Here is a 10,568-nt window from a genome sequence, read left to right as displayed (position 1 = left end):
ACATTTATGAAGAGACCATTCATATTCATTAGGCTCACGCATTAACAATCCTGCCAGTGACATCTCTCTAGCACGTGCTTTATTACGACAGTTTATGGGCCCTAGGAGCCGAGCAAGCTGCGGCGTCTATACCCCTGCACAGGCAGACCCACGGACAATATAATCCAAAAAAAAAAAAAAAAAAAGAAAATAGGACTTGAAATCAGATGTTCCCGGGTTTGGCAGGGGAAAGGCTGGGACCGTCCTGGCTTAGAGGAGAGATTTGGCATATAAAGGGAGCCCTAGAGAGGAATATCTTAATTATCTTTGCGATGTTTAGAAAGGAGGAATTGTTGAGGAGACAAAAATGTTGCCACTCACCTTTTGAAAGCTAAAAAAAATGAGAGGCCAAAGGAAAAGCCACCCCAGGGTGACACTGCTGCTTCTGGTGTGGGCAATGACCGTGACTCAGACTTGGCATCCCAAATAATGCTGGTTAGAGCTAAAAAAAAACCCAAAACAAACAAACAAAAATCAAGACTCAGGGTTTGCCATTCTGGGTCTCACCATTGCTCTGCATTTCTGGGTTTGCTGCTGACTTCATGGATACAGGACAAGGAGGGGTGGGGAGGTAACACATGAAAAACCCACAGATAATCCCTGGAAAAAAAATCCCACCAACATAAATGAACATTGCAGCTCCATCTTCAGAGGCGCTCGAACTTGAGGTCCCCTGCACGGTGACCTGTCAGATGTGGGTATCGGCCGAGGCAGGTACAGGTGAGCAGAGCAGCTTGGGGAGAATGATGGGGATCTCCTGGGGTCCTGGGCTGGGCCAAGCTCATCTGTACTTAGCACACATCAAACATGCTGTTTGAGGAAATTAAAATCTGGTTGGCATTAGAATATCTCCTACAAGCCCCTGCCTGATGGGGAAGCTAATGAACCGCAACTGTCTGCATTGAGAAATAATTGGGTGCATTAGGATGCCGTAAGCAAATAATCAAAGTGGAAGTGCGTTGCCATCCCCGGCAGCCCTGCTGCTCCCCGAATGGGGACAGGCACATGGGGCTGGACAGGACCCAAGCGGTTTGGGACAATGAGCATCTCCCTAGTGCTTTGCAGTGAACTGGGCCAGGGGCGATGCTGGTGCTTGCCCTCTCCCAGAAAAAATATTTTGCCATAATCCATTATAAACCCCCAGGCAATTGCTCTGGAAGCGGAAAGGGAAGCAGCCCATGTGCCGAGGAGAGCCCTGAGTGCCTCCATGACCTTAGAAGCTCGGTTTATTTTTCCAGCCTCTTATCTTCGTCCCAAGGGACATGTGCACAGCCCTCAGCAGTCGTGTGAAACCCCAGAGCCAGCCCCAGCGTGAAATGGCACGAGGGCTGCCGGTGTTTCCTGTCCTCAGCCTCCAGGCCATTTCCTTGAAGGCATTTATAGAGGTATTTCTTTCTCCTTTAAGCATCTTTTGCTCCTGTGGCCCCGGGACACTCCTGGCCCCACTGCACTGCCGGCTGCCCCCATTATCCCCAGCCTCTCCAAGGATGGATGGACCAGAAACCTGCCCCAGCAACAGGATCCAGGTATTCCCCAAAACATTGCTTAAGATCCAGTGGAAAGAATAAAAATGACTCTTTGCGCTGTACAAAGGCCCACAGACCCTGGTTGCCGGCAGTACACTGCTCTGCTGCCGGTACGGCACAGGGTGACCCAGTACCACCGGCAGGCCAGCGGTCCATATTTACCGTCCATCTTCCCAGGAAAAACGCCTTTTAAAGCAGATGACATTATGGCATGCCCAGTTTCAAAGCGTGGAGAAGCAGCCTTACAGGCTGCCTGGGCTGCAAATGAAACGTTAATTAATTTACCAGCAGGAAGGATATAAATAACTAAATCAGATGGTGCGACTTATTCATGAGGTCCTGATGGAAGGCAATTGTTATTCCTGGCTGCACAGGTTAATGAACACGGTCTCCTTTTCCCAGCATCACATGCTAAAAATACAAGGGGGCCAAGTCATGCCTGGCAGCTCCCGTCCCCCCCGAGCCTGGTGTCCCCACGGCCCCAGGGTGACCCAGCACCGGAACCCCTTGGAGGGGACACACCACTGGGGCTGAGGACACAGGGTAGGTCATGGACTTGGGCAGAAAGGAGAAGACGAGTGTGTGGGAGTGGAAGGGAAGATGCTACTGAACTGCCAGAAATTCTTCCCGCTTTGAGCACCCCATCCCTGGGTGGGGCACAGGGGAGGCCTTGGCCAGGCTGGGAGCAAAATGCAGAGATCAGCCACAGTGTTCCTGAGCTTTGAGCTTTATCATGTCCTCGATTTCTTGGTGAAGATGGGGATATGTTGTTCTAAGACTGGTGCAATGTAAATCAGCCCTTTGTGAATATGCATTGATGTCCCTAACACAGGATGCATTTGGGTATCGGTCATTATCAACAGGTGTCAAATCAACTTATTATTCTGTCCAAATAAAAACTGATAAATATTTCAACCAGGGACTGAGGGGGATAAGGTGGCTGGTGAAGTACCTGCAGTTCCCTGTATTGCCCTAACCAGAGCCCCTCAAGTACCGATGCCCCCAGGCAGCCCCTGCCCCACCAGCTGCCACAGCGATGTCTGCACCCCCAGATGCTGCCTGAATTGGGCAGCCGGTCCCCATGGAGCCCCAGGGACATGGCACTGGTGAGAACAACATGTGGAACCAGTGCTCTGGTGCTGCAAACCCCCATTGGGATGGGGAGAAAGCTGCTGCTCGTGGGGGCAGTGCAGGGACTGTGGGTGCAAGCAGCACGCACCATGGGACAGTGGGGGATTTGCTGTTTTCAGGAAGATTCTTCCCATTCTGCTGTCATTATGGGATGGGGTTAACTAAAAAGCACATGGCCTTTGTACCCAGGCGGTGTTTTAGCTTGCAGCTGTGGCTCAGGAGATGGTGACAGCTCTGAACAGCACAGCAGCAGCTTTCAGCATGTAATTATGGGATACGTTAATCACAGGTAAGAGAACAAGCACTCGATGCACCTCAGTTGAATCCTTCAGCCAACACGTCGGGGATGTCCCTTGTCCCCAGCGAGGGCGTCCTGGGGGGACAGACCCCTCTCCTGCCCCGCTACCCAGGCAGCAGGTCCCCTCTGCCCCACGGCAGCTCGTGCTCTTGCACTGGCAGATCTTGTCTCGCTTCCCCTCAAGCAGAGATTTTCCACAATGTGCTGCCTTTTCATTTGCCAGTGCTTAAAAGGATTGGAAAGATTAGGAGATTTCAATTTAGCAGCAGGCAAGCAGTATGGCAGGCAGCTTCCTGCTCCACAATAACATGCCCTGATCAATAACACCAGACCGCAGCCCACAAAACTGCTCTCAAGTGAAAACAAGATTTTTTTTTTTTTAAAAGGGGGAACTAAAAAATAAGGGGGGGTGGGGGGGGGGCAGGCAAGGCCCAGCCATCTCTGCTTCTGGTTTCTGTGTGTGTGTACACTCAGTTAATGTAAAGCACAGGCCAATTTAAACTAAAATTGCTTAAGTTGAACCAGCCTGGGAAAGGTATCTCAGCATCCCCCAGGCTGGGAGCAGTACCTCAGAGCATCCCCCAGGCTGGGAGCAGTACCTCAGCATCCCCCAGCCCAGGAGTGGTACCTCAACATCCCCTGGGCTGAGAGCGGTACCTCAGCATCCCCAGCCTGGAAGCAGTACCTCAGCCTTGCGGCTGCACATGGGCTGGCTGTTATTAAAATGTGTAGCGCCAGTCAGCACCCGGCGATCGGCACTGAGATATCATTGTCATCCGGCATAGCGTGACTTTTTTTTTTCTCCTCTCTTTTCACTTTGATTGGAATAGAGCCTCCTGGGAGACGTGAACTCATCGCAAATGGCTTCCCAGGGATGGGAGCAAATGAAATGTAACAAATCTCCATTTGCAATTTTGGGGGCACGTGACTGGAATGGGAAATGGGATGGAGGAGCTGAGCTCTTCCTCGGTGCATTACTGAGCAGTTAGTGGCTGCTGCCTGCTAAAATAAACCCTTTATCACCTTCATCCTTCATTTCCAGCACAGCTAAATAATACAGCAAAACGGCACAGCCTGTCTCATTTAGCCCAGGGGTTCTGCTTCCCTGACACGTGCAAGAGGGGAAATGTTTTATTTCAGCTTTCTTCAGAGCTCTGTAACCTCCTGTTCAAAACAAGGCTTTCCTGAGGTTCTTACGGTGCATAAAAGCCTTAGTGGTGCTGCAGAGCTCCCATGCCTGGAGAGCCCTGTGCATGCACTGCGCTGTGCCATGCTGTGCCATGCCGTGCCATGCCGTGCCATGCTGTGCCATGCCAGCCCCTCTGTAAATCCCTGCAGTTTCAGCTGTGCTCATGCACCTCTGCTCATGGCAGCTTCCCGTGGCTTCACTGGGGATGCCAGCGGAATCCCCCTCTGCCCAGACCCCAGCGTTTCTCTCCCCATTTGGCTGAGCTGCTCTGGCCCATGGGCCGAGCTGAAGCCGTCACTAATCACGCGGGGACATCAGCCCCGTGCTGCTCGGTTACTGCTGATGGACATGAGGCTGATCCGCTCCAGAGTGATGATTTTATTTTACTTTTTAACCTCCCAGCAGGATTGATTGTGATTGTCGCTCAACTGGAAGGCTAAACAGGGCCGAACTCGCTGGCCTCAAGTGAATTGTTTGAACAGCCTTGTTGCCTTAAGGAATTTTGTGTTCTTGGAGCAAAACAGTGAAGTTGCCTCCCAGCTGCTGACTATTGTGCTCCAGTCTCTTCCCCACACAGGCTCTGTGATGCTGGTGTCCAACTCCTGCTTCAGGCCTGCAGAGGGGTTTTTTTAAGTTCTTTTAACTTTCTAAACAAAAAGCTGGAATATCTTAGTGCTGTCTCCAAAGTGGAGATTTGAGCTGGTCCAGGCACAGGGCACATAACTCCCTCAGAGTTGCAACAGGAGACCAGAGCCCGGCTGTTGGGAGCACTGACCTGTCCTGGAACAATAATCTAGCCATGAAAAAGCCACTTAGCCATTTTAAAAACAATTTTTAAAACAAAACAAAAATAAATCCTTGCTGACCTATAACCTTCAGAATACCCCTGAGCTCAGCATCCGCTGAGTCTCTCTCCATCCCACCTGAGCAGGGTGGGCACGTGCTGGGCACAGGTGCTCTGGGCTCATCCTTCACCTGCTGCTTTGGGGTTTATTTGTTATGTTTTTTTACTGTAAATGCTGATCACAGGATCAAAGAGAAAAAGGGTCCTGGTGGTGCAGGGTCCTGTGCAGGTCAGTGGCCGCAGGTTAGATTTATTTTTGATTCATTGTGATTGACAAACCTGAAATGTTTGGGCCCTGGGGTTCTGGGTTCTTTTTTTGTTTGTTTTATAAATATCCAAGTGGCTTTGGCAACCGAATGAAAACACTGAGCCTGACAAGTAACAGATGTAATTTTACAAAAGCATTAACCGATCTGCGGGGTTAGGTAGATGTGATTGCAAACACAAAAATCCCTGGTTTTGCACACTCTGTCCCGGAAAACCCCATTCTACCCTGACACCCGCAGCCGTGCCACCTCTGCAGGGTCCTGTTCCCAGAGGATGGTGGGGTCACCCATGATGGAGCCAGCACCCAGGTGGTGGGGGGTGCAGGCAGGGGGTGCGGGTCCTGGTGCCACCTGGGGATTCTCTCGAGCGTCTGGCCCAGCACATGGGTGGCCTTTCTGTACTTAAAAGGGGCCTGTAAGAAGGATGGGGACAGACTTTTGAGCAGGGCCTGTTGCGATAAGACAGGGGCTGATGGTTTTAAACTAAAAGAGGGGAGATTCAGGCTGGACATGAGGAGGACATTATTGCTCCTGAGGGTGGTGAGAGCCTGTCCCAGGTTGCCCAGAGAGGTGGTGGATGCCCCATCCCTGGAGACATCCCAGGCCAGGCTGGACGGGGCTCTGAGCAACCTGAGCTGGTGAAGATGTCCCTGCTCATGGCAGGGGTGGCACTGGGGGAGCTGGGAACGTCCCTTCAACCCAAACCATTCTTGATTCTATGGGGTGCTGTGGGGTGCAAGGGGCAGAGCCCAGAAATGCCAGAGGAGGAAATATCCATGTCAGTAGGGGTACTGGGACAGGGCGGTGATGAGGGGGAGGTGGCTGTACCCAGCCCATGGATCTGCCCTGGGTTTGGGTCCCTTGCGGCCTCTGGGAGCCCCCAGGGCCGGGGCAGTAGCCGGGCGGGCTGTGCCAGGCCAGGAGGGTGGTTCTTCACTCCCTTATTTTCCAGGAGGAGAGTTAATTTGAACTGAACAAACACAGGAGGAAGGCTCTGCTAATGAGACACAGATGAATCTCGGCTGGCTCCCAGGGTGCTAGGGGAGCTGTTTTTCCAGCACTAATAACCCAGCCTACAACAAGGAACGGAGCTGATATTGTTTGTTATTGTTAATAGATGCAAATGATAACTTTATCTGCAGCTCCAAGGGGCTCCTGGCTGTCAGCGCTGGGAAGGTGCATGGCACACATGCTCACAGCACCGAGACATGGTGCCAAGGGGCCAGTGCTATCCAGGGCTGCAGGTCTGTGTCACCCTCGAGCTGCCCCAGCAACGGACGGGCTCTGTAGTGAGAAGGGAGCCTGGAGAAGACCTGGGGAGGCTGTGGAGCTCCATTGGTCCCTGGAAGCACTGGGAGCCCAGCAGCATGTGCTCCTGGGCAGGCTGGCCCCATTGGGGACACGGGGTTAACACTGGTCTATGGGAGGAATCGCCATCAGTTGCAGGATGGGTGGCCCCACAGGTGAAATCTGTGTCCAGCAAGAGAGTGGGAAGAGCCTGAGCTGAGGTGACAGAGGTGCATGGGGATGAGAGGAAATGGCCTCAAGTTGTGCCGGCAGAGGTTTGGGTTGAAAATTGGGAGCAATTTCTTCCTGGAAAGGGCTGTCGGGTGTTGGAACAGGCTGCCCAGGGCAGTGGTGGAGTCACCATCCCTGGAGGGGTTGAACAGACGGAGATGAGGTTCTCAGGGACATGGGGCAGTGCCAGGGCTGGGGTAACAGTTGGACTCACTGATCTTGAGGGGCTTTTCCAAACCAAATGATTCTGTGATTCTATCCAGCGCCCTTCTCCAGGCAGGGCCAAGCCTGGGCTCTGATGGCACTCAGCCCCTCTGGTGAGATACAGCCCCACACACCACAGTGTGTAATTGGTACCAGGAACTTGACTGAAAAAAAACCTCAAAGACTTTCAAACACAGAATAAAATGACAAGATTATGTGCAGGTCTCTGGGCTCTCTTTGGCGAGGGCCCTGCCTGCCTGAATTATGGAGCGGCTGGGTGGCACTGCTGGCCTTCCTGGGTCCACAAATGTTTCCCTGGGGAATTTCAGCAGCAAAACCCCCAAACCACTTGCTTCGAAACCCTTTTCTCTTGAAGACGCTTGCTCTGATTTGTTAAAGAAATGATGCTAAAAGTGGAAGCCACTCCAGGAGTGACTTGTTCCAACCAGCCCCTCTTATCATTTACTGGCTGCACCTGCAGTTATTTTTGCTGCGGGTTGGGTTCCACCTCCCCCCGGTCCCTGGTGCAGGATCCCGCCAGCAGGTCTGTCCCCAGCAGAACTGGGGGAGCGGGGGGTCCCCAGCCACAGCGGTGCAGCTCGGGTGGGGAGAAAACCGCAGCCAGCCGCGGCTCCGGTTCACATGCGACTGTTGAGCATAAACCGTGTGGAGGAAAAGGCAGCAAGAAAACAGCAGAGATATGCAAATGCAGTGGAAAATCTGACTGTGTGCACGAGGCCAGTGCAGCCTCATCGTCTTGCAGCAGGGCAGTTTCTACCCAGGCGTCTTCTCTTTTTTTTCCCCCCACATATCTGATTCTGTCAGAGAAACCATTTCATGAGGTGTCTGCCAAGACAGCTCCTAATCAGCCTGGAAGTTGCTGGCTGGCGGGGTGGGAAGTGGTATCAGGAAAACAAAGCTGTAAGAATCAAAAGGGTATTTATTTTCATATCTACAAAGCAAGCCTGCAGAGAGAAGCACATGGATATTTGGTCTCTAGTGCTGGAGCTGAGCTCTGAAATCACTTGATGATGGTTTGGGGTTGTTGGAAATGAAGAGGTAGGGTAGGTGTTTAGCTGAATCACAGTTAAGTACAGGAGATACCAAACACAGCCTTAAATCCGTGCTTATTCAGAAAAGATCTTTAAGTGTGTAATTAACTTTAAGCACTTGCTTAGGTGCCTTATAAGTGGTGATGCTTTGCTGAATTAGGGCTGTAATTATTGGGCTGTGACCGTACACATGTTTACCCTTCACCAGGCTGGCTTGTCCCGGCATGGGCGCTGGGTGGCTCGCTGCCGGGAGCATCGGCAGGGCCAGCAGCAGCAGGTCCTGGAGCCATTGGGACCTCCAGGAATGAGCCACGGCAAAGCCCTTTGGGATGCAGTGAGCTGACCCAGGGGTCCAGCACCACCCCGACCCTGAGCTCTGCTCACCGGGCTTGTGACCGGCTCCCCGCTGCAGAAACCTCCCCTTCCTCTTGTGCAAAGAGCCAGCACAGCCCCATGGGCCCTGATAAACATCTGAAAGGCAAGCAGGGCTCTGGAGGGGCTGGCAGCCTCTTGCTTCACCGAGGGCTGTGCCGGGCAGCGAGCTGCTCCACCGGCATCCCCGGAGCTGGTTCCACTCACTCCTCCCAGCTCCACACCTTCCCAAGGGGATGAAGAGCACAGGCAGGAAAACTCCACAAAGCCTTCGGAGACACGGGGCGATGTATTTATAGCCAAGGCTTTTATGTTGCAAAACACAGGAGGCCAAACTAAACATGCCGAGGCTGCAAGAAAGCAGGAAATGAAAGCAAATCATCACTTGCCAAAGCCCTCGGACCAGCGTGAACGACAAATGTGAGTGGAGCAGCCACTGCCTCTCTGCTCCGCCGGCCCTATCGCCAGCGCAGGCAGCCAGATCCCGCTCTGGCCTCTGGCATCAAGGGCTTAAAGGGGACAGATTTTCCCATTTTCACTTGAGTCTGTCATACACTCTTGAGAGGGGTGGTTTGAAGTTTTGCAAAGCAAATATAGCTTTAATTTGAAAACCACACCAGCTTTCAAGGGGCTCTGCCCAGAGCACAGCCCACGGCTTGCCAGGGTCCCTCCTGCTGGCTGCTGGGCTGCTGCTTTTTGGGGACCCTCTCCCACACTCTGTGTCCCCTCCTTGTGCAGGACACCTTTGCTGTGCCTCTGTGGCCAGGAGCTCTGTCCTTGCCCCACGCTGTGCATTGCCACAGCTCTCTCCTCCTTCCCTTGGTGCATCCTTAACCTTTACCAGCAGCAAACGTGTGACCCAGGTGGCCCCGTTTGGGGACAGAACATTGCAGAGGGTCTTTGCGCTTGAAGACGGCTCCAGGCCAGCTCTGGCACTGCTTAGGTCTCTGCTCTCCTCTCCAGTGCTCCCAGGGAGTCACCCTGTCCCCGGGCTGTCCCCAGGGCCTCACCTGGGGGACCCACTCGCTGTTTCACACGCTGCGTGTGGGCTGCCACCCCACTGCTTTGCTCTGCCTCCCCATAGCACGGCGGTCCCTGCCCCACAGCATCCTCTCACCATGACCCTTGCTCGCTGCTAAGGTTTCCTCTTGCAGCAGCCAGGACCCACCACCTTTTGCAGCCTCATTTTGCTGCAAGAGAGCAAAGTCCAAAAAAGCCCAGAAGCCACATACTGATAAAGTCAGGGTGGACTCTGAAGACACCAGCAGATCTCTCACGGCCACCCCAGCACCAGCACATCCCTCCAGCCCTGGGTGCATGTGCCCAGCTGGAGGTGGTGGATGTTCCCGTGGCTGCGGAGGGGACACTCCAAAGCAGCTGCTTCACCTTGCTGACAGGAGACACCTCCTAACGAGCTGCTTGTGCTCACAGCAGCGTGTGGATGATCCAACACATTGTCAGTCATTGGCAACCCCAGCTCGTGTTGTCCAGGTTTAACCCAGCGTCGTGTGTTGATGGTTTGATGTGCCTGTGGCTGCTGAGCTCCTCGGTGTCTGTGGGGCAGAGCAGACCTCAGACACATCCCTCCATCACCTGGGTCAGCCTCCCACGATCAATCTTCCTCGAGAAAATCATTATCAGAGCTATCTGTGGTTATTACCGCCAGGCAGGGGGCTCTGTGAGCAGCGTGTGATGCTGAGGTGCTGGAGGAGATGGGTTGCCAGGAGGGACAGTCCCCTTCCTGAGCAGCAAAAGGCTTTTACAGGGCAGGAACTGCCTGGCCATGGCTGGAGGCTGCAGAACTGCATCAGAAGTACACACCTGACCCAAGAAGTGGCCTGTTTAGTCTAGTTTCACAAATCTGGCATTAAAACTTAATGTGAATGGTGTCAGGTGGATATATAGGGTCTGCTCGGGGTGGCTTTAGCGTGTACCCATGTGTTTGCCATGCCAGGAGGTTGGTTCATGCTGCAAGTCTTTCTGCAACATATGCAACCAGCAGCGCTGCCACAACCTGCCCGGGATGCCAGAGTCTGCCGGGAGGGTTCGGTCCTCCACATCTGACCTTGACATATCTGTTAAGCCGTGCTTACTTCCTTCAGAATTGTTAACCTGGGTTAAGAGGATAT

This window comes from Streptopelia decaocto (assembly GCF_964273445.1).
Source record: "Streptopelia decaocto genome assembly, chromosome: 9".
Taxonomy (NCBI): Eukaryota; Metazoa; Chordata; class Aves; order Columbiformes; family Columbidae; genus Streptopelia; species Streptopelia decaocto.
This window is presented reverse-complemented; position numbering follows the sequence as displayed.